General features: G+C 40.0%; 1 long non-coding RNA gene across 1 annotated transcript; it reads left to right on the plus strand.

Annotated features, from left to right (window-relative positions):
• Positions 1 to 69: 69 nt before the first annotated feature.
• Positions 70 to 3518, plus strand: LOC109249476 (uncharacterized). Its single transcript, XR_002072599.2, has 2 exons — positions 70 to 3157; positions 3242 to 3518. It is a non-coding gene; the product is annotated as an uncharacterized LOC109249476 (long non-coding RNA).
• Positions 3519 to 25668: the final 22150 nt, after the last annotated feature.

Genomic DNA, 25668 nt, shown 5'->3' on the forward strand with positions numbered 1-25668 from the left:
GGGCAGTCTCTGTCTCGGCCCCGCCCTCGCCCCGCCCCCTCAACGTACCGGCAGCCCCACCCCCCGGCCCCCTCTCCCGCCCTTGGGCCCGGACTGAAGAGGAGGGGAAGGAGCTGCTGGAAGCTTTAGGAGAAAGGCAAAGTTGGGCGTCTGATTTCGCTTTTCAGCCGCCAGCTGGCTCCTGTCTCCCTGAGAACCTGGGGCCCGAGGGGAGTCATTTTGGCTTTGGGAAGGGACAAAGAAGGAACACCAGAATCTAAGCATCTGGTGTGTGCTTGGATAGAAAACAGCGGGCTGCGTTGTTTAGTAACTGCAGGTGCACTAGCAGGGACAAGACCTCACTGTCCACTTTCTTGAGAAGGCCAGGGCTCTTGATTCCTATTCAGGGAGAACTTCAGAGAAGTTGGGAGGGTCAGCAGGGCAGGCTCTGAGAGCCAGGACGTTATGTCCTTATATGAGCACTGATTTTAGATGGTGAGGAATTAGTCACTGATTTGGGGAGAAGCCTGATGAGACTAATATTTAACAAATATGCACCAGTGTGGTCTCATTGGTTGTGTTTGGCCAGCATTTATTCGGACTGGCCACTGCCCAGGATACACTGCCTGGGACCTGCCTTCTGTAAGGTCAGCTCTATGACCCCCTCCCCCCACTTCCTAGGAAGCACCTTCTCCTTGGTCAGTGGGGCTTCCCAGAGGTAAGCTGAAGATGGCAACCCAGTCCAGGTTTGGGTTCCAAGGAGAGAGCTCTGTGCTCCTCTCAGTCCAGAGCCTGAGGAAGCAGAGCTCACAGACAGGCATTCAAGTCCATCCTGGTTCTCTTGGCAAGGGCTGGGAGGGACTCAAGTCCTGCAGGGACAAGAATTGGGACAGGGTTCTGGACTTACCCAGGGCAAGGAGAGGAGGGGCCTTGGCATAGCAGGAGGACCCAGTGGGGTCCACAAGAAGACCCTGGTCTAGGAGTGCTCTGGCTGGGGGCCGAGCATAAATCTGCCCCCGAGTAGCCTGAAATTCCAAACTCAAGATCCTCTGAGACTGTTTTGATCAGTCTTATATAGTAGCAGAGCCCAACAGCAGCATAGTGGTTAGGTGCCTGAGTTTTGTATCCAGACAGCCTGGGTGTGACTCTTACTGTGCCACTTACTGTTTGGAGCATCTTAAGTAAGTGACTGCCGCTCTCCATGATGGATTTCCTCATCTGGAAGGATACCTATCTCAAAGGGTATTTTACAAATTAGCGTTGTGATATACTTGGGACAATATGTGACTGGCAGTAAGAGCTCAGTAAATATTAGCTTCTGTTACTGTTTCAAGTTAATCAGATTGTTCTCTTCTTAATGCATAGTGAAGGCCACTATAAATGGGGAACGAAACCTTTTATGGGCAGATGGTGAAGGAAAGAAATGGAAGGAGAAAGATATGGGCCTTTATTGATGAATTAATGTAAGATCCAGGGAAGTAGGTCCAGGGAAGGACCTGGGGTTCCCTATGGGGCCATCTTTGGACAACCAGAGGCAGTGTAAGGGAAGGTCATGAGTGCTGGGTAGGGCAGGGGAGAAGCGTGATTGCAAGCGAAGGGACTAAAAAGGAGCAGTGATTTAGGTCAGACAGACGTTCCCTCCTTCTTGTCAGATGGCCTCTGACATCTGAGTGATGCCAGTGGCAGCTCCCTCCCTTGGCAGGCATAACTGCCTGCTCCATTGCCACCCAACCTTCCCTGGCCATCACCCTGCTTTGCAGAGTCTTCTGAGTGAGAGTGAGTAGAAAAGGGAAGAGGCAGCTATTCAAGACCCCCCTCCTCCCCCACTTCCCTGGGCGGTACAGCAGCCAAGCTTCTCCTCCCCTCCAACCCCTTTAAACAATCTGCTGACTCTATTTAGGAGCCACCTGCCCTTGAGGATAACCAACTGTTGAACACACAGAACACATTTCTCTCTGTGCTCTGGTTGCAGAACCCCCCACCACAGGTACCCTCTCTGAAGCAAATGGCACCTTTGCTATCCATCTTTTAAAGAAACTATGGGAAGAAAACCCCTCACACCATGTGTTTTTTTCCTTCCCTGAATGTCTCCTCTGCTTTGGCCATGATCTTCCTGGGGGAAAAAGGAAATACCACTGCCCAAATTGCAGATGGAGGAGGAATTGTGTGTTGTCATTAGAATCATTTACCAAAAGTGTCTGGGTTTCCTCAGTTCTAGCACATGGCAGGATTGTTTTCTTCTGGCTCCCTTGTGGGGCCAAATGGCCAGTTCTGGCCTCTGGGTTATGTGTAGAAGGGACACACACAAGAATATTAACCAACAGTTTGAGGTCCTCTAGAATTCTTTTTGTCCAACATGGTATGGGCAACATTTGTGATGACAGCTACTCTACTGGCCTGGGTTCCCCAGTTTACCACCAACCTATCCATAAAGGAAATACAGTCTGAAGATTAAAAGACTCTTTTTTATTTTAAGCCACCAAGATTTGGGGGATTATTTGTTACCACAGTGTAACCAAGCCTATCCTGACTGATACAATCACACATTAGTTTTTTTCATACCTTCATAGAGCTGCTCACGAGGACTTCTTCCAGTACTGTTGGAATGAGAAAGGAACTGAAAAATGTGGTAGAACCTTGAAGATAATTTCCTCCATGGCTCACTTTTCACATAAACTCAGGGGTGTTGTTTCATGGGAAGGCCCCAGGCTTGGAGTAAGTCAATCAGCTCTTAAGTCTAGGCTCTGCCTCTGATCCACTAAAGAACTTTCCTGAGACACATAACTTTGCAGAACCTTATAAGAGATAGATAACAGCAGTGTGGCTTACTGCCTCATGAGACATTTGTAATCTAGTAAAATATGTATGTTAAAGTGCTTTATAAACTGTTTAATAATGTTTATATTAGCCATACAAATGTTGATTGTATAATACCTGAAGATTTTTCTAGTTCAAAAGTTTCTGTGACTGCAGAAGAGGTTTTTCAAGAGAACAAATCCAATTTTTACACTGGAAACCCATATTGTAGGTGGAGAAAGTGTTGGCTGGCCTGAGAAATAGTTCTGAAGATGGACAGAATTATACACCATATGTACAGCTTTAAGAGTGTGAGGACCTTCTGCCTCATTCACATTGGTTCCATTTTGAGAGTCTTCTCTTGGATGTCATCTCTGCTCAGGTGCTCGTGTGTCTCCTCTTTTGGAGTTGGGGATTCTACTTGGCAAGACTTCTTTGTTTCACCATCTTGTGTTCTCTCCCCTAGGTGAATAACTTCCTTGTCCCTCCCTCTGCTCTTCAAGTTCCCGTCTGTATGTCATGGAATTCCAGAAAGTCAGAGCTGGAATGGCCACTGGAAACATCTAGACTAGGGGTTCTCTATGTTGGCTGCATAGGAAAATCTCCTGGGGAGCTATTAATGTTATCTAGGCCTGGATATTTTTCTTTTTTTCAGAGTACTCCTTTGTAGTGTTTGACTTTTTATCATAAATGTAGTTTTAACAATAAACATAATTAAATCAGTAAAAAAATAATGATGTGCACATTGAAGTTTGTACATAAAATTAGTTCTCCTTGGCTTCCTGGATAAGGAGTGAGGATGGATGGGACAGGTTAAAGGCAGGTCTACTATTAAAACAAACAAAAAAACAAAAACAAACAAACAACAAACAAACAAAAAAAACCCACAAAAACATCCCATGCCTAGCTTCCGCTGGGAATTTTCATTTAATTCTTTTAGGTTGGTGCCTCATGGTATTTAAAAAAACCTCTATGTACTACCAGGGTTGAAACACATAGATCTAGTCCAGTGGTTCCCTGGAGTGTGGTCTCTGTATAAGCAACATCGCAATCACCTGGGAATTTGTTAGAAATGCAAATTCTTATGCATCCCCACCCCAGACCTCATCAATTCTGAAGATAAGACCCTCCAGGTGGTTCTGATGCATACTAAAGTTTGAGAATCGTTGATCTAGCCCAACTCCTCATGCCACAGGTATGGATGAACCTGAAGCTCAGAGGTTAATAGGCAAGTTGACGTCACTTTTGGTTCTAAGGCAAGATGGAGTAACAAGTATTGGATCTGCCCCTCCCACTGTAGTTAACCATAAAACTGGACAATATATATGAACTAGCTGCTTTCAGGTATTGGGTAGATGGTGCAAGGCTGTGATCTCTGAAAGAAGGGCAACATTTAATATGAGATCTATATTCTGCCTGAGTGCACTTTCCAAACTGTAGCACAGGAAGAGGAGCCCAAACTCCTCTGGGCGGATCAAAGATCAGAGTCCATGGTTGCTGGTGCAAGTTGCATTTGCAGAACATGGTGCCACGGAAGGGGAAGAAACACAAAGTCTCTCCTAAAGCATACACAGGAGTTTCCTTGAGTCTATGAATACTAAGCTGCAAGCACAAGATTCTGTGAGATTTGGCAGAGCCAGATTGGGTCATGAGGGATGAACCAAGATTCCAGATTGCATGGTGCTGCAATGCAATTAGATTGCACTGTTAGATTTCTGACCTTACAGAGTTAAGAAGCCCCTGTGAAACAACTAGGGCATCTAGTTCAGAGTCCAGGAAGCCCAGGCCTTAGTACTGTGGCTAATGTACCCCAAGAACAAGGGTTAATGTAGACCCTTCCTTAGAAACCTAACCTCTGCAGCATCAAGCTGAGCCACCAAATAAGAACAAAACTCAATTGGGGTGTCTGGTGGCTCAGTCGGTAAAGCGTTTGACTTTGGCTCAGGTTATGATCTCGTGGTTTGTGAGTTCGAGCCCCATGCTGGGCTCTGTGCCAACAGCTCAGAGCCTGGAGCCTGCTTTGGATTCTTTGTCTCCCTCTCTCTCTGCTCCTCTTCCACTCACCCTCTGTCTCAAAAATAAACAATAAATTTTTTTTTAAATATTAAAAAAATAAAAAAGAACAAAACTCAACTCTATTTGAAAGAAGGCAACATAATAAAAAATGTCTAGAATGAGTAAAAAATTACTAATTATATGAAAGTGTAAGTAAATATGACTTATAACCACGAAGGGGGAGGGAAGCAGTCAACAGAACAGACACAAAAATGATACAAATGTTGAAATTAACAGTCAAAGAGTATAACTGTTATAAATTTGTTAAAAGATTTGAGGAATACATGGCATAATGAATGAACAGATGTGAAAACCCAATAGAGAAACAGAAACTAAATACACACACACACACAAAGAACATTCTAGAATTGAAAAGCCTGAAATAAAAAACTTGGTAGATGGTCCTAACAGTGGATTAGACATTTCCACAAAAAATATCAATAAATACATTACGACTTTTACCCCTACTTCAGTATGCATTTATTTCTTAAAAAGATATTCTCCTACATAATTATAATACCACATTCACACTTACCAAATGAACAGTTATTTCCTCACATCCAATCCCTATTCAACTTTCCCTATGATCTTGAAAATATCTTTTATAGCTCTTTTCTTCTCATGAGAATTTATTATTCCAGGAGACTTATAAAAACAAGCTTTATGGCAATAGTCATCAGAAAATAATTTATCTTTTAGTTATCTCTGCATTTCCCATTTAATGAGCAGCAGTGTGTCTCATAGCTCAGTAATGTGCTCGTGGCAGCCAAAATATCTGAGGTATTTGAGGCAGCTTCCTTTGGTTCAGCTCAGTTTAAGGAAAATAAGAATGTTGTTGACTTTGGCCCAGAAGATGAGGATACAAAAAAACAAAACAAAACAAAACAAAAAACATAACAACAACCCAAACTTCACCTTGGCTGTGGTCTTTGACTGACATTACAAGTGGAAAGTCCTCCTACATTTGTCAGCTCAAGCCTGCCTTCCAGCAGGCAGCTCTGAGAAGCTCCATTACTCTTAGCATCCTGTGGTGGGGGTTCTGAATAATTCATGATAGTCACTCTTTCGGTTTCATAGAGGAAAACTTTAATCATAAGGGAAAGGGAAATAAGGAATCAAACAACTAGAGTAAACATAGAGGGAAAGACGTGTAGAGAATAAAGAAGGCTTAATTTACCAAATCGGGTACTCACAACATCCAACCTTCTGGCTGAGGAAGCCCCACAGTGAACAGTCCTGAGGGTCCTGGACAGAGTGTCCTCCCCTCAGGTGAGACTTCCAACTATTCCGCTCCCTCACATCAATGGAGATCAAAACGCTGTAAGTCATTGCTCATTGTTGCATGCTCAGTGTTGCCCGAGCACCAGTTCTTGGGAGAAAGAGATGGTTTAAAAATTAAATGCAACTTAGGTTGTGGCAGAGCAAGGACAACTCATTTTCTGAGACATTAGGCTCCTCTCCTGGGGGAGGAGAGGGTCTCGTTTGTCTGCAAAACTCTAGAGCAAGCCATCCACATTGAATGTGCCAGCCGTGCCCTCCCGAGACCTGGGAACCCTGTAGCCCTGGCCCTCTGGCTGAGACCTGAGGCATTGCTGAAATGTGTGAGGGACTGTAAGAAACATGAAGACAGTTCAGACATGGTCCTGTTCTGCAAGGAGTTAACCATGGATGAAAGAAAAACAAGTTTATGTTTAATACAAGGGAGAATGTGATAATGGAATATGTGCATGGAATAATTTTGCAATTTAGAAAACACTTTTAATCCATTTGGGTGTTTGGTTTTTATAACAGCTCTAGGCTGCAGGCAAAGCTGGAACCATTATCTTCATTTTACAAATGAGGAACTTAGGACAAAAAGGTTTAGAAATTTGTCTAAGATGGCATAGACAGTGAGTGGTAGCACTGGGAGTAAAATGTAGGTGTGGGGCACCTGGGTGGCTCAGTGTTAAGCTCCCGACTCTTGATTTCAGCTCAGGTCATGATCCCAGGGTCATGGGATTGAGTCCCATGTCGGGCTCCACTTGCGGTGTGGAGCCTGCTTGGGATTCTCTCTCTCTCTCTCTCTCTCTCTCTCTCTCTCTCTCTCTCCCCCCCCCCCCCCCCCCCCGCTGCATGGTCTCTTTCTCAAAATAAATAAATAAATATTTAAAAATAAATAAAATGTAGGTGTAATCAAAGAGACAAACAAGAGAGGAGGATGGACCTTGTTAAAAAGAAAACCACAAGCCCCAAATGGCATTACTCGGGCCGAGTCCCCAAACTGGGGCTTAATAATGTATTTTTTAATGTTTGTTTATTTTTGAGAGAGACGGAGAGAGCATGAGTGGGGGAGGGACAGAGACAGGGGGGAACAGAGGATCTAAGGTGGGCTCTGTGCTGATGGTAATGAGCCCAATTTGGGGCTTGAACTCACAAAACCATGAGATCATCACATGAGCTGAAGTCAGGTGCCTAACTGAACCACCAAGGTGTCCCAATACCTGACTTAATTGCAGTTTCATTTTTCCCCAGAAATACTGTCTTAACTGGCCAGTCAGAAAATTTTCCATCACAGGGCCCTTCTCCATCCCCAAAGGAAGATGAGGTCATATGCATAAGACTCCTTAGTTTTCCCTTTAAGGAAAAGGGCCCTTGCCCAGAACAATCTTTACCTTTGGCCAGCAACTTTCTTGCCCCACCCTCTTTCTTGAAAAACCTTCCATTTTGTAGAACCTTCCATTTTGTAGGAAGGTAGAAGGAGGGAAGGCAGGTAAAATTCTTAAGGCCTATTCTCTATCATCCTGGCCTTTTTGACTATAAACAGCTGAGCCCCACTAAGGTGAAGTTTTCCTGTCCGTTTCCTCCCTCCACAGTAGGAATTTCCCCTCCTACTTCAGGAATTTAATTCCAGACTATTTTCAGGTCACCCCTCATGCAGATAAGAAACTAGTTGATAGCCACTTGTTTTGATTTGCTGTTCCAAGTCTCAACTCCCCTTTTCTCAGGAAGGCACACCCTGGCTGGACTGGGACCCCACTGTGTGTTCCCATAACCCCTGGCCCTCCTCCTCAATTCTCAAATGGCTCTGTTCTACCCACAGTTTTAAATTCCCACCCACTTGCTCTGTGAGGGTTCAGAGACCATCTTATCCAACACCAAAGTGGAGCTTAACACAAAAGGTTTTTATCAATACTTAGTGAATTAACACTTCCCCTCTTACCTAAAATGATGCCTTAGGCACTTACAGTTTCCATTTTCTATATTTATGTAAGGAAAGGTGCTTTCCTATCCATGAGCACCTGGGCCACAAAATTTCCTGCCACTAAATGTGGTGGAAGGGACAGCCCTTAGTGAGTGGGGCATGGGGAGCGTGGCTTGAGTGGCCCCACAGCCACATCAGGCACTTTGACTTGTCCCCCATCCAGCCTTGCCCTTCACAGAGGACCCAGGTGAGAACAGTTAGAAGCAAAGACACAAAGTGCGGCCACCCATCTATGTGTTAAATAACATTTTTTTAGGAAAAGCAAGAAAGGTGTGCTTTAGTTGATACTGCTGAGGCCACATCTTGGGAACTCTTTTATTAATCTTTTTTTTTCCTTTTTTTTTTTATTGTGGTAAAACACACCCAACGTAAAATTTACCATCTTAACCATTTTAAGTGTACAGTTCAGGGTCAAATATATCCATGCTGTTGTGCATCCATCATCACCGTCCACACACAGAACTTTGTCATCTTCCCCAACTGAAGCTCTGCCCCCATTAATCACTGTCCCCCCCCTCTCCCCCAGGCCTAGCACCCACCCTTCCACTTTGATGACTCTGGGGACTTCATGTAAGTGGGATCATACAGTATTGGTCCTTTTGTGACTCTCTCTGTTCACTTAGCACAATGTCCGGGTTCATCCACATTGTAGTCTGTGTCAGAACTTCCTTCCTGGTTAAGGCTCTATAATATTCCATGGTATAAACACACACCACATTTTGTCCAGTCATCCTCTGAAGGACACGTGGGTTGCTTCCAGTCTTTGGCTGTTGTGAATAATGTTGCTGTGAATGCAGGTGTGCAAGTATCTCTTCAAGTCTCTGCTTTCAATTCTTTGGGTGTATATGTGGAAGTGGAATCCCTGGGTCTTGTGGTAATTCTATATTTAATTTTTTGAGGAACCTCCATACTCTTTCCCACAGTGGCTGCACCAGTTTACGTTCCCACCCATAGAGCACAGGATTCCAGTTTCTCCACATCCTCACTCAGGAACCCTGTTTGAAAAAAGGTATTTGGGCTTCTCCTTTGCTCAGTTTTCCAGGGATCAGGGATCATTCCAGCCTGGCTCAGGCTGTCTGTTAGCAGACCCACTCTCCACACCACCTCCCATTCTCTGCTTCCACCAAGGCGGTTCCACTCTGCTCCCTCTCCAAACTTACCCCAGAGCCTTTACCTCCTGTGCCCTGGCCAAAACATTGAGACAGCACAACCAGTGCCCTTTTCAGTGACATCCTGGGACCTGCTGTCTGCCCCTGGCCTGTCTTCCTCTGGCCCCAGTGTCTGTCAGAGTTCCTTGAGGTATCTCTGTACCCCAAGGGGATTTCTTGTCACAGACTGTTCAAGAACACAACAGCTGGCCTCCTTAGGAAGACTTTTCAGGTAAGTCAAGTGAAAATAAGGCTTCTTACCCCTACCTTCCATGGAAGTGCCTTATGGGTTTAACTCATAAAAGCTAGTTGTTCTTTGTCTGAAAATCTAATAGTACACAGTTAACTCCCTCCTTGTGTACATTTTTGACTATTTTATCATAGCACAAACTTTCTGGATCAAGTTTCATTTTCATTTGAGTGAAAGAAAATATACTAAGAACAAAACATCCTAGCACTTCAAAATTACTCAAATGTCAGATGCAAAACTGCATAAAGGTTCAAAGGAATATATGCACCCTTATGTTTATTGTAGCATTATTTACAATAGTCTGACTATGGAAGCAACCCAAGTGTCCATCCATAGATGAATGGACAAAAAAGATGCTGTATGTAAGCATATACAATGATGCATTACTCATCCATAAAAACAATGAAATCTTTTGAAGCTACAGAATATAATGCTGAGTGAAATAAGCCAGAGAAAGACTGATACCATATGATTTTATTCACATATGGAATTTAGGAAATAAAACGAATGAACAAAGGGGGAAAAAAGACAAACCAAAAAACAGACTCTTTTTAAAAAAATGTTTTAATGTTTATTTATTTTTGAGAGAAAGGGAGACAACGAGCAGGGGAAGGGCAGAAAGAGAGGGAGACACAGAATTTGAAGCAGGCTACAGGCTCTGAGCTGTTAGCACAGAGCCCAATGTGGAGCTCACACTCATGAATTGCTAGATCATGACCTGAGCTGAGGTTGGATGCTTAAGCCACTGAGCCACCCAGGTGCCCCCAAAAAACAGACTAAAAAAAAATTTTTTTGAGAGAGTGTGAGTGGGGCAGAGAGGGAGACACAGAATCCAAAGCAGGGTCCAGGCTCTGAGCTGTCAGCACAGAGCCTGACATGCGGCTCAAACTCATGAACCAGAAGATCATGACCTGAGCCGAAGTCAGATGCTTAACTGACTGAGCTTCCCGGATGCCCCATCAGACTCTTAACTCTAGAGAACAAACAGATGGTTACCAGAGGGGAAGGGTGGGAAGATGGGTAAAATAGGTGAGGAGGATTAAGAGTACACTTATCATGATGAACACTGAGTAATACATGGAATTGTTGAATCACTATGTTGTACACCTGAAACTACTATAACACTGTATGTTAACCACCCTGGAATTAAAAAAACAACAACAACAAACAACCAAAAAACCAAAAAACTCCAGACATGCACAAAGATGTAGGCTAAACTCTTTGCAATGGGATGAGAAATTCTTGACTGTCAGTTCTACAGCAATTCATGAATAGATTCAGAGTAGCCAATAAAATATAAAAATGAAAGCAAATACAAGCAAAATACAGTAATTTGAAATCAACTTGACCATCATCTTAAACCAGCTGTCGGGGATGGGAAATTCAAATATTCTTGAATTTTAACTCCATTTTGACCTGTTGCTTATAAGTAAACACCTCCCTACAGGGCCCAGGTGATGGGTGGGAGCTAACATCAGGGAACTTGGGGACCTGGTTCAGTTTCCAGGCCTTGGGATGCCAGGAGTAGAGCCTGGGATGGGGGGCCACTTACCTCAAAGTCGAACTGTTAAAATTATTTTCTAATGTCATTATACGTAGAGTCACAGAGATACACTGAAAAGATAGATGGAGAATACTTTAATCATAAAATTTAAGCTCATGTCCCATAAAATAAACCATATAACGATGTTTTTTTAAATGTTTTTGTTTATTTCTGAGACAGAGACAGAGCATGAGCAGGGGCAGGGGGCAGAGAGAGAGAGGGAGACACAGAATCCAAAGCAGGCTCCAGGCTTTGAGCTGACAGCACAGAGCCTGATGTGGGGCTTGAAATCACAGACTGTGAGATCATAACCTGAGCGGAAGTTGGACGCTTAACTGACTGAGCCAGGTGCTCCATAAAAATGTTTTATAAATCCTATAATTAACTTGGGGATAGCACAACAATTTTACATTGCATTTTTAAAAGCATCCATTTGTTAAATATAAAATTTAAAAACATACCATAATGCTTGGTATTTCTTAATTAAAAAAATTCTTTTTATTAAACCAGGAGACTCAAAAAGTGATATTGGCCTGGGCATTGTCTAAACCTCTATGAGGCCTTACCTCATGGACAGAGGAATATATGATGCCATGGTCTTGAGTAATTACACGGGACGGGGGTGGGTGGCAGTGCAGACCTACCAAATGGACCCTTGGGCTGTCTCCTCTTATTTTCCAGGTGGAAAATGAGCTTACACATGAAAAGCTCAGCAAGTGGACAAAGCCAAGAGCAATGGACAACAAAGAAAACTGTGGTATAGATCTGTTCTTGGCAGTTAGGGAATTAATGCTTTTGACAATAGCATGCCTGACTTTTCTGGCATGTTGTCCGAGACAGAACGGTCTGGGTCCAAGTCTGTGCACAGGCCTTTTGTGGAGGTCAATCAGGAAGGCACAGAAGTGGCTTCTGTGGTCAAGGTGGCAAAATGCACAAACCCCAAAGTCTGAATACAGATCACCGGTTCCTTTTTCTCCGTCTAGCATCACAGAACAAAGAGGATTCTCTTCTGTGGAAGTTTCTCCTCTCCATAAGCTAAGTCCCTCTGGCTGCTGTTCTGTTATCCTTTTCTTTCCCTTTACAATATACCTGTGTTGACCTCAGCCCCACAGGAGGGAGAACACCTTAATAAAGAAGCTCATTTGAAATTCTGAGCTCACAGTTGGTTAAGGTTAAGTGTCTGACTTCAGCTCAGGTCATGATCTCACGATTCATGGGTTCAAGTCCTGCATCGGGCTCTGTGCTGACAGCTCAGAGCCTGGAGCCTGCTTTGGATTCTGTGTCTCCCTCTCTCTCTCTCCCCTCCCCAGATCACGCTTTGTCTCTCTCTTTCTCTCAAAATAAATAAACATTAAAAAAACTGAAATTCTGAGCTCAGAACTTAACGATATGTGCACTTACACTTTATGCTGTGATTTTCAACAATTTTAGGATGTTCTGAGGGTACACTGGAAATTAGAGCATTATTAGAGCAGAATGTTAATTTGGGTTCAGAAAGAAAATGCCTATTCTCAGGTTGGAGGAGCAAATGGCTATTCACAGTTTTCTCTACAAAGGGTAGATCTCCAATGCCTAACTGTTGGCATTCAACCTTGACTCTTCCAAGGCCTTCCAAAGCTTCAAACTACCTACTGTTTCATCTCAGTAGTGACACTTTATGTCCTCTGCTTTCAGGATAAAGATCACAGATAAAGATACCTCTGTTGTTTGACCTCCCCCACATCTCCCTGTTTTTTAAGTGGGGCTTGAACTCACAACACTGAGATCAAGACCTGAGCTGAGATCAAGAGTTGGACACTTAACTGACTGAGCCATCCAGGTGTCCCTGTTGTTTGACCTTTTTAAACAGCTTGAAAATGAACTTGAAACATCTCTCCTTCTGATATATGGAAAGATAAAAGGGCTTATCTACTTGCTTTTGAGAAGGTTCTTACCTAAGGGAACTGTAAAACCTAATAGAACTTCCTGACCCATTGGTTCACTTGGCTGGACTCTGATTCTTCTCTCAGGAGTAATTATAATTTGTCCCGTGGTTATGTCCTTATTTACCAGCCTGGCCTGCAATGTGGTCATACAGCGGTAAATTCTCAAGAGGGAAGCCACTGGCCAAGGTTTCTGTTTGGCATTGGTTATCTGTTCTGGTTCTCTGTAAGGCACAGGATCTTCAAACACAGCTTTACACAGAATAAGAAACAACGGAATTTTAGACTGTTTGCACATCTACATAAGCACAATAGACTGTAAGTTATAAGAAGAAACTACAAAAGGTGATTTTACCCACGAAGGGAAGAAGTTTGATTTCTGTAGTGTAAGTTCAGATTGATCCTTATAACTGAACAGGAAATTGTGTGAATTTTTTGGAAATGTCAAAAAATTTGAACATTGACATCCACACAAACTTTCCAGTTTCAACATTAGCTGTATGTATTCTCACTGCCGAGGTTACTAAGCAGCCTCAGATATTAGGTAGATTGAAGATAAAGAAATGAAACTATGGGAAAACCAAGGGGGTTTCACTTGAGGAATTGTGCCTAGACATTTCTTGCCTGGTTTCAGTATCAAGGAATCTGAGGGACTCTCTGCATGCTTCTCTCGATTAAAAGTAATATTACTAATAAACAATTAAGTACGTAGATGGTGGATGGTGGGAACAGGTTTCTCATTGTTGGAGTGGGAGAGATACAGTGGAGAAACCTGATAAACACTACCTTGGTCAGGTGACCAAGGTCAACATCAACAAGGATAAGTCATGTTGATGACATGTGTCCTTGATATGATTTGATAAGAATAGCACTTTACATATTTACTTCTGTGATCTTCCTCCCCAAAGCCCATAACCCCTATCTAACCATATGAAGAATGTCAGACAGATCCCAATTGAGGAGGCATTCTACAAAATACCTGATCAGCACTCTTCCAAACTGGTAAGATCATCAAAACAAAGAAAGTCTGAAAATCTGTCAAAGCCAAGATGAGCCTGAGGACTAAATGTGAAGACTAAATATAATGTTGTGTCCTGTCTGGGATCCTGGAATAGGAAAAGAGAATTAGGTAAAAACTAAGAAAATATGAATCAATTATGGACTTTAATGATGAATCAGTATTGATTCATTAGTTGTGAGAAATGTACCACATTAATGTAAGATGTGAATAAGAGAAACTGTACTATCTTTACAACTTTTCAGATGTTTACAATGCTACAGAAATCAAACTGCTCCCTTCCCTGGGTAAAATCACCTCTGTAGTTTCTTTCTATAGTAGTTTTTGTAAATCTAAAACTATTCTAAAAAAAAAGTTTTGTTTTGTTTTGTTTTGTTTTTTTAAAAGAGAGACTTAGGAGATATGTCAACTAAAAATAGTGATAGTAGTCCTAGCTAGTGTAATAAGGCAAGAAAAAAATAAAAGGCATATATATTAGAAGTGAAAAATAGAACTGTTTTTTTCACAGATGATATGATTGTCTGTGTAATAACTATAAAGGAATCTAAGAAAGAAAGCCCTCCCTGAACTAATAAATGAATTCAGTCACTTTGAAGTCAGTTATAATCACTCCAAAGAAAATTAAATAGTTAGGTTGAAGTGTAGTAACACATGTGTAAGATTTGTATGTTGAAAATTACAAAATGCTGATGAAAGAAATCAAAAGTCTAAATAAATAGAGAGACATACCATGTTCATTAATTGGAAGACTCAACTTAGTAAAGAGTCAATTCTCCTCTATGATCTATAGGTTTCGGATACTTCCTATTAGAATCCCAGCAAGGTTTTTTGTAGACATAGAAAGCTTATTTTAAAATTTGTATGGAAAGGCAAAGGACATGGAATAGCTAAAACAGCTTTTTAAAAAGAAGATTAACATGGGAGGAATTATTTTACCCAGTGTTAAGGCTTATTATCTAGCTACAGTAATCAAGATAGTGTGGTATCAGTGGAGGGTTAAATACATGGATCAATGGCACAGAATAAAGAACACAGAAGTAGATTCATGTAAATGCACTCAGCTGGTTTCTGACAAATGTGCAAAAGCAATTTAATGGAGGAAGGATAGCTTTTTTGACAAATGATGCTGGAACACTGGGCATCCATAGGCAAAAAATAAAAATAAAAAGGAACTTAGACTTAACTCTCACATCTAATACAAAAATAAACTCAAAATGGATTATAGACTTATATGTAAAATGTAAAACTATAAAACTTTTAGAAAAAAGAGGAAAAATCTCCAAGACCTAGGGTTAGATGAAGAGTTCTTAGACTTGACACTAAAAGCACAATCCATAAAAGGAAAAATTGATAAATTGGACCTCACCAAAGTTAAAATTTTCTTCTCTGCCAAAGACTGTGAAGAGAATGAAAAGACAAGCTACAAACTGGGAGAAAATATTTGCAAACTATATGTCTGACAAATGACTTGTATTTAGAATGTATAAAGAGTCTCAAAATTTCACAACAAAACAAAAAATCCAATTAGAAAATGGACAAAAGTCGGGGCACCTGGGTGGCTTGGTCGGTTAAGCATCCAACTACAGCTCAGGTCATGATCTCATGGTTCATGAGTTTGACCCAGTGTCAGGCTCTGTGCTGACAGCTCAGAGCCTGGAGCTTGCTTCAGATTCTGTGTCTCCCTCTCTCTCTGCCCCTTTCCTACTGGCACTCTCTCTCTCTCTCAAAAATAAATAAACATTAAAAAAATTTTTTTTAAATAAGAAAATGGGCAAAAGTCACGATCAGCATTCGAATAGAGAGGATTTACAGATGGCAGATAAACACATGAAAAGATGTTTAGTATCATTAGCCATTAGGGAAATGCAAACTAAAACCACAATGTGATATCACTCCACACCTATCAGAATGACTAAAATAACAAATAGTCGTAACACCAAATGTTGGCAAGGATTTGGAGAAACTGGATCACTCAGACATCATTGCTGGTAGGGATGCAAACTTCAAAAATTAAACCCATACTTAGTATATGACCCAACAACTGTAGCTTGGACATTTATTCCAAAGAAAAGAAAACTTTTGTTTGTAAATAAACCTGAACACAAATGTTTATAGTGACTGTATTCTAATTGCCCCAAACTAGAAATCACCTAAAATCTCAATAGATGAATTGTTTAAAAAGCCATATACCCTGGAACACTTCTTAGCAATAAAAAAGAATGAATTATTGATACAGGCAACAACTTGGATGGATCTCAAGAAAAGTATGCTGAGTGAAAAAAAAAAGCCAATCTCTAAGTGTTATATACTGTTTAATTCTATTTATATAATTTCCTTGAAATTATGAAATTATAGATACGGAGAATATATTAGTGGTTGCCAAGGGTTGGGAGAAGGGGACAGGGTGTTCTGGGTAGCTATAAAAGGACAGTAAGAGAGAGCTTTGTGGTAAAGGAATTGTTGACACAATTCCTTTATGTATGTATGGTAATTAAATAAATAAAATTGCACAAAACCATACATTATTGAGGAAATATAATTAAAAACAAAATCTCCTGTCAATCTAGAAAACATCGTTACAAAGGTAGAAGAGAAAGAAAACAATTTATTACTGAACCAGAATGTGATATGCATCCCAGGTAATCCACTAAAAGACTGCAAAGATAGAAAGATAGCTTAGCCTTTTATATGTAAAAGTCATAACCTGGCAGGTACAATCCATTACACACAGCTTCTTGGATAAACAATAACTCAGTAGTCCTCAAGTAAAAGGACCTAAAAGTACCATTTATTACACATAGTTCATTCTAAATTCACCTGGTAGGTGGGGTGGACATCTGTAATGGCTAAAAGGGAAAAAACTAGAGGTAGGTTTACAACGTGGAAGGAGATGCCCACTGAAGGTAGGCTGCTGCTCTCCCATAGGAACTAGAAGACAGAAATGCTGTCTTCTTTGATGATTGCATTTCAAAGATATGGTTCCTAAGTCCTTGAGAGAAAGTCCTGGGTTATAAAGCTGGTGAGAAATTCATTCAGATTTTAAATAGGTTTACAAATGTCTCAAAGGAATAGTGAAAGAATGTATAATGACAATTTTTCTAAAAAAGTGCTCTGAAAGAGAAGGGGGTGAGGGAAGAGTCTCTTTTCTTTTTTGTATCATGCAAAATTAATCTTTTGATTTTATTTGCATCTACCCTCACAACAATAATAACAACAAATGCATAGGCACATGCATGAGCACATGTGTATAAAATGTGTGAAATATGAATAAATCCTGAGGATTGTACCAATGTCAATTTCCTGGCTTTGCTATTGTACTCAGTTATGCAAGATGGTACCACAGTACCAGGAAGAAGACTGGTGAAGGGTGTACAGGATATTTCTGTACATTTTTTATAACTTCCTATAAATCTGTAATCATTTCAAATAAAAGGCTTTTCAAAAACATGGTATGAAACTGGTGCTGGGAAAACTGATGGCTACATGCAAAAGAATGAAATTGAACCATTGGATTATACCATACACAAAGATAAGTTCAAAATGGATTAAGGACCTAAATATGAGACCTGACACTATAAAAATCCAATAAGAGAGCACAGGCACTAATTCCTCTGACACTGGACACAGCAACTTCTATCTAGATATGTCTCTTGAGGCAAGGTAAACAAAAGCAAAAATAAACTATTGGGATGTCATCAAAATAAAAAACTTTTGCACAATGAAAGAAACAAAAAAACTAAAAGACAACTTGGGGCACCTGAGTGGCTCAGTAGATTAATGTTAGTATTAACAGTAGTATTAATGTTGTTAAAAGGTATGTATTACCCAAAGCAATCTACAGATTCAATGCAGTCCCCATCAAAATTCCAATGGTATTTTTTACAAAAATAGAATAAACAATCCAAAAATTTTTATGGAATCACAAAAGATCTTGAATAGCCGAAGCAATCTTGAGAAACAACAAAGCTGGAGGCATCACACTTCTTGATTCCAAACTCTATTACAAAGCCATAACAGTCAAGGACTGACACAAAAATAGACATATAGATCAATGAAACAGAATAGAGAACCTAGAAGTAAACCCACACATATATGCTCAGTTAATTTATGACCAAGTAGCCAAGGATATACAATAGGGAAAGGACAGTCTGCAGTAAATAGTACTATGAAAACTGGACAGCCACATGCAAAAGAATGAAAGTGAACAACTATCTTATACCATACATAAAAGTTAACTCAAAGTGGGTTAAAGACTTGAATGGGAGACCCCAAACCATGAAACTCCTAGAAGAAAACAGGTGATAAATTCCTTGACATTGGTCATAGCAATGATTTTTTGGATTCAACACCAAAAGCAAAGGTAACAAAAGCAAAAATAGGTCTACATCAAATTGAAAACCTTCTGCACAGCAGAGAAAATCATCAACAAAATTTTAAAAAATTACTTACCGAATGGGAGAAGACATTTGCAAATATGTCTGATAAGGGGTTAATATCCAAAATGTATAAAGAACTCATATGGCTCTATAAAAAAACAAACAATCTAGTTTAAAATGGGCAGAGGATTTGAATAGACATTTCTCCAAAGAAGACATACAGATGGACAGACAACAGGTACATGAAACTCAACATCACTCATCATCAGGGATATGCAAATTCAAACCATGAGATATCACCTCACACCTGTTAGAATGAAAAGACATGAAATAACAGGTGTTGACAAGGATGTCGAGAAAAGGGAATCCTGTGCACTGTTGGTGGGAATGTAAATTGAATAACCATGGTGGTTCCTCCAAAAATTAAAAATAGCATACAATCCAGTAATTCCACTTCTGGGTATTTATGTGAAGAAAATGAACATACCACCTTGAAAAGATACATGTGCCCCCATGTTCACTGCAGCATTATTTACAATAGCCAATATGTGGAAGCAGCCTGAGTGTTCATCAATGGGTGCACTGGTAAAGAAATGTGGTGTATATATATGATGGATTATTATTCAACCACAAAAAGAATGAAATCTTGCTATTTGGAATAACATGGATGGACCTAGAGGGCACTCTATGTTAAGTGAAGTAAGTCAGAGAAAGACAAATACCACATCTCACTTATATGTGGAGTCTAAAAACAACAACAACAACAACAACAACACAAAAAATACACAAACAAACAAAAAACAAGCAAACAAAAAACAACCAGGAAAACCCCAAGTCATAGATACAGAGAACAGACTGGTGATTGCCAGAGTCAGGGGTGAAGGTATATGGGTATAAATAGTGAAGGAGGTCAAAAGGTACAAACTTCCAGTCATAAAATAAATAAGCCATGGGATGTAACATACAATATTGTGACTATAAATAATACTGTATTGTATTTTTGAAAGTTGCTAAGAGAGCAGGTCTTAAAAGTTCTCATCATGGGTGCCTGGCTGGCTCAGTCAGTGCAGCATGTGATTCTTGGATCTCAGGGTTGTGGGTTTCAGCCCCATGTTGGGTGTAGAGATTGCTTAAAAATAAAATCTTAAGAAAAATCATCACACAAAAACTTTAGTAACTGTACAAATATTGAATCACTATGTTGCACACTTGGAAATAATATGATATTATATGTCAATTATACCAGAAAGAAAGAAGAAAGAAAGAAAGAAAGAAAGAAAGAAAGAGAAAGAATGAAAGAAAGAAAGAAAGAGAGAGAGAGAGAGGAAGGAAGGAAGGAAGGAAGGAAGGAAGGAAGGAAGGAAGGAAGGCAGGCAGGAAGAAGGAGGGGGAGAGAGAGGGAAGGAAGGAAGGGAAGAAACAGAAAGAAAGAAGAGAGAGAGAAAGAAAGAAAGGAAGGAAGGAGGAAAGAAATGAGGCTTGTTGCTAGTCAGCAGCTAAATGGAGGGAGATATCTATGTGCCTTGTTAAGAAGTTTCCGTCTTATTCTAAGAGAGACACTAAAGTGTTGTTAAGTGTGTGTGTGTGTGGGGGGGGAAGAATCAAATAGAAAAAATATTGTTTTAAAGAGTATCTTTGAAATATTTTGATCAGATATTAAAAAATGTCAGAATTGACATCCAGGAGAATAAGTCGGATATGGCTTTATTTCAGGAGTGAGAAAATGGCTCGAGATAGAGAAATGGTCACCAGAATCATGAAAAAAGGATGGATTGGAGAGTTTTTATGAAGAAAAAATCAATATGACACAATAACGTATGAAATGTTTTGAATAAGGGCAATGCAGTAATTCTTTGACAAATATTCCAAGGTTACTGACATCTGCAGAGATAGAAAACTCGTGAGTTTTGTACATGATTTGTCTACATATATGTGGTGCCCTAAAATAAAAAAAAAAATGTCAGGAGTGTAGATGTAGATTTTTTAGAGCACAGCAATGGATCACCTAGGGAGGATATATAAAATGAGAAGATACAAAATCTAGGACAGAACCAGGAAGGACAAAATGTAAATATATTAACTATTGAAGACCTCTGATAAAATTGGTTTAAACTACCCTATATTTAATCCATCTCAACACAAAACTACCATAGATATGATGAAATCTATCACCAGTAATTGATATATACACAAGATAAAAGAAAGTATTATGTCAACAAAGAGTTCCCCTAATTAAATGTGAAATGTAGATTTCAAGCCAAAATCAATAAAATCAATGCCATTCTAAGATATATTACAATTAATATTCATGTATCTGTGCTCATGATATCTACTCACTTAACATAATGTCATTCACACACATCTTTAGGGAAGATTACTCTTATGTTAAATGTGGTATGCTGCAATTTGTTTTGTTCTGTATAAATCAAATGTTTGGAAATAAACTACGAGGATATATATTTTATTTTATTTTATTTTATTTTTTAATATATGAAATTTATTGTCAAATTGGTTTCCATACAACACCCAGTGCTCATCCCAAAAGGTACCCTCCTCCATACCCATCACCCACCCTCCCCTCCCTCCCACCCCCCATCAACTCTCAGTTTGTTCTCAGTTTTTAACAGTCTCTTATGCTTTGGCTCTCTCCCACTCTAACCTCTTTTTTTTTTTCCCCCTCCCCCATGGGTTTCTGTTAAGTTTCTCAGGATCCACATAAGAGTGAAACCATATGGTATCTGTCTTTCTCTGTATGGCTTATTTCACTTAGCATCACACTCTCCAGTTCCATCCATGTTGCTACAAAAGGCCATATTTCATTCTTTCTCATTACCACGTAGTATTCCATTGTGTATATAAACCACAATTTCTTTATCCATTCATCAGTTGATGAACATTTAGGCTCTTTCCATAATTTGGCTATTGTTGAGAGTGCTGCTATAAACATTGGGGTACAAGTGCCCCTATGCATCAGTACTCCTGTATCCCTTGGGTAAATTCCTAGCAGTGCTATTGCTGGGTCATAGGGTAGGTCTATTTTTAATTTTCTGAGGAACCTCCACACTGCTTTCCAGAGCGGCTGCACCAATTTGCATTCCCACCAACAGTGCAAGAGGGTTCCCGTTTCTCCACATCTTCTCCAGCATCTATAGTCTCCTGATTTGTTCATTTTGGCCACTCTGACTGGCGTGAGGTGATATCTGAGTGTGGTTTTGATTTGTATTTCCCTGATAAGGAGCGACATTGAACATCTTTTCATGTGGCTGTTGGCCATCCGGATGTCTTCTTTAGAGAAGTGTCTATTCATGTTTTCTTCCCATTTCTTCACTGGGTTATTTGTTTTTCGGGTGTGGAGTTTGGTGAGCTCTTTATAGATTTTGGATACTAGCCCTTTGTCTGATATGTCATTTGCAAATATCCTTTCCCATTCCGTTGGTCGCCTTTTAGTTTTGTTGATTGTTTCCTTTGCTGTGCAGAAGCTTTTTATCTTCATAAGGTCACAGTAGTTCATTTTTGCTTTTAATTCCCTTGCCTTTGGGGATGTGTCGAGTAAGAGATTGCTACGGCTGAGGTCAGAGAGGTCTTTTCCTGCTTTCTCCTCTAGGGTTTTGATGGTTTCCTGTCTCACATTCAGGTCCTTTATCCATTTTGAGTTTATTTTTGTGAATGGTGTGAGAAAGTGGTCTAGTTTCAACCTTCTGCATGTTGCTGTCCAGTTCTCCCAGCACCATTTGTTAAAGAGACTGTCTTTTTTCCATTGGATGTTTTTTCCTGCTTTGTCAAAGATGAGTTGGCCATACATTTCTGGGTCTAGTTCTGGGGTTTCTATTCTATTCCATTGGTCTATGTGTCTGTTTTTGTGCCAATACCATGCTGTCTTGATGATGACAGCTTTGTAGTAGAGGCTAAAGTCTGGGATTGTGATGCCTCCTGCTTTGGTCTTCTTCTTCAAAATTACTTTGGCTATTCGGGGCCTTTTGTGGTTCCATATGAATTTTAGGATTGCTTGTTCTAGTTTCAAGAAGAATGCTGGTGCAATTTTGATTGGGATTGCATTGAATGTGTAGATAGCTTTGGGTAGTATTGACATTTTGACAATATTTATTCTTCCAATCCATGAGCAGGGAATGTCTTTCCATTTCTTTATATCTTCTTCAATTTCCTTCATCAGCTTTCTATAGTTTTCAGCATACAGATCTTTTACATCTTTGGTTAGATTTATTCCTAGGTATTTTATGCTTCTTGGTGCAATTGTGAATGGGATCAGTTTCTTTATTTGTCTTTCTGTTGCTTCATTGTTAGTGTATAAGAATGCAACTGATTTCTGTACATTGATTTTGTATCCTGCAACTTTGCTGAATTCATGTATCAGTTCTAGCAGACTTTTGGTGGAGTCTATCGGATTTTCCATGTATAATATCATGTCATCTGCAAAAAGCGAAAGCTTGACTTCATCTTTGCCAATTCTGATGCCTTTGATTTCCTTTTGTTGTCTGATTGCTGATGCTAGAACTTCCAGCACTATGTTAAACAACAGCGGTGAGAGTGGGCATCCCTGTCGTGTTCCTGATCTCAGGGAAAAAGCTCTCAGTTTTTCCCCATTGAGGATGATGTTAGCTGTGGGCTTTTCATAAATGGCTTTTATGATCTTTAAGTATGTTCCTTCTATCCCGACTTTCTCAAGGGTTTTTATTAAGAAAGGGTGCTGGATTTTGTCAAAGGCCTTTTCTGCATTGATTGACAGGATCATATGGTTCTTCTCTTTTTTTTTATTAATGTGATGTATCACGTTGATTGATTTGTGAATGTTGAACCAGCGCTGCATCCCAGGAATGAATCCCACTTGATCATGGTGAATAATTCTTTTTATATGCCGTTGAATTCGATTTGCTAGTATCTTATTGAGAATTTTTGCATCCATATTCATCAGGGATATTGGCCTGTAGTTCTCTTTTTTTTTACTGGGTCTCTGTCTGGTTTAGGAATCAAAGTAATACTGGCTTCATAGAATGAGTCTGGAAGTTTTCCTTCCCTTTCAATTTCTTGGAATAGCTTGAGAAGGATAGGTATTATCTCTGCTTTAAACGTCTGGTAGAACTCCCCTGGGAAGCCATCTGGTCCTGGACTCTTATTTGTTGGGAGATTTTTGATAACCGATTCAATTTCTTCGCTGGTTATGGGTCTGTTCAAGCTTTCTATTTCCTCCTGATTGAGTTTTGGAAGAGTGTGGGTGTTTAGGAATTTGTCCATTTCTTCCAGGTTGTCCAATTTGTTGGCATATAATTTTTCATAGTATTCCCTGATAATTGTTTGTATCTCTGAGGGATTGGTTGTAATCATTCCATTTTCATTCATGATTTTATCTATTTGGGTCATCTCCCTTTTCTTTTTGAGAAGCCTGGCTAGAGGTTTGTCAATTTTGTTTATTTTTTCAGAAAACCAACTCTTGGTTTCGTTGATCTGCTCTACAGTTTTTTTAGATTCTATATTGTTTATTTCTGCTCTGATCTTTATTATTTCTCTTCTTCTGCTGGGTTTAGGCTGCCTTTGCTGTTCTGCTTCTATTTCCTTTAGGTGTGCTGTTAGATTTTGTATTTGGGATTTTTCTTGTTTCTTGAGATAGGCCTGGATTGCAATGTATTTTCCTCTCAGGACTGCCTTCACTGCGTCCCAAAGCGTTTGGATTGTTGTATTTTCATTTTTGTTTGTTTCCATATATTTTTTAATTTCTTTTCTAATTGCCTGATTGACCCACTCATTCGTTAGTAGGGTGTTCTTTAACCTCCATGCTTTTGGAGGTTTTCCAGACTTCTTCATGTGGTTGATTTCAAGCTTCATAGCATTGTGGTCTGAAAGTATGCATGGTATAATTTCAATTCTTGTAAACTTATGAGGGGCTATTTTGTGACCCAGTATATGATCTATCTTGGAGAATGTTCCATGTGCACTTGAGAAGAAAGTATATTCTGTTGCTTTGGGATGCAGAGTTCTAAATATATCTGTCAAGTCCATCTGATCCAATGTATCATTCAGGGCCCTTGTTTCTTTATTGACCGTGTGTCTAGATGATCTATCCATTTCTGTAAGTGGGGTGTTAAAGTCCCCTGCAATGACCACATTCTTATCAATAAGGTTGCTTATGTTTATGAGTAATTGTTTTATATATCTGGGGGCTCCGGTATTCGGCACATAGACATTTATAATTGTTAGCTCTTCCTGATGGATAGACCCTGTAATTATTATATAATGCCCTTCTTCATCTCTTGTTACAGCTTTTAATTTAAAGTCTAGTTTGTCTGATATAAGTATGGCTACTCCAGCTTTCTTTTGGCTTCCAGTAGCATGATAAATAGTTCTCCATCCCCTCACTCTCAATCTAAAGGTGTCCTCAGATCTAAAATGAGTCTCTTGTAGACAGCAAATAGATGGGTCTTGTTTTTTTATCCATTCTGATACCCTATGTCTTTTGGTTGGCGCATTTAATCCATTTACATTCAGTGTTATTATAGAAAGATGTGGGTTTAGAGTCATTGTGATGTCTGTATGTTTTATGCTTGTAGCGATGTCTCTGGTACTTTGTCTCACAGGATCCCCCTTAGGATCTCTTGTAGGGCTGGTTTAGTGGTGACAAATTCCTTCAGTTTTTGTTTGTTTGGGAAGACCTTTATCTCTCCTTCTATTCTAAATGACAGACTTGCTGGATAAAGGATTCTCAGCTGCATATTTTTTCTGTTTAGCACACTGAAGATACCGTGCCAAGCCTTTCTGGCCTGCCAAGTTTCAAAAGAGTGATCAGTCACGAGTCTTATAGGTCTCCCTTTATATGTGATGGCACGTTTATCCCTTGCTGCTTTCAGAATTTTCTCTTTATCCTTGTATTTTGCCAGTTTCACTATGATATGTCGTGCAGAAGATCGATTCAAGTTACGTCTGAAGGGAGTTCTCTGGGCCTCTTGGATTTCAATGCCTTTTTCCTTCCCCAGGTCAGGGAAGTTCTCAGCTATAATTTCTTCAAGTACCCCTTCAGCACCTTTCCCTCTCTCTTCCTCCTCTGGGATACCAATTATGCGTATATTTTTTCTTTTTAGTGTATCACTTAGTTCTCTAATTTTCCCCTCATACTCCTGGATTTTTTTTATCTCTCTTTCTCTCAGCTTCCTCTTTTTCCATAACTTTATCTTCTAGTTCACCTATTCTCTCCTCTGCCTCTTCAATCCGAGCTGTCGTCGTTTCCATTTTGTTTTGCATTTCGTTTAAAGCGCTTTTCAGCTCCTCGTGACTGTTTCTTAGTCCCTTGATCTCTGTAGCAAGAGATTCTCTGCTGTCCTCTATACTGTTTT

Source organism: Panthera pardus, unplaced genomic scaffold (genome assembly GCF_024362965.1).
Source record: "Panthera pardus isolate Hobbes unplaced genomic scaffold, ASM2436296v1 HiC_scaffold_17, whole genome shotgun sequence".
In the NCBI taxonomy this organism is placed as follows: domain Eukaryota; kingdom Metazoa; phylum Chordata; class Mammalia; order Carnivora; family Felidae; genus Panthera; species Panthera pardus.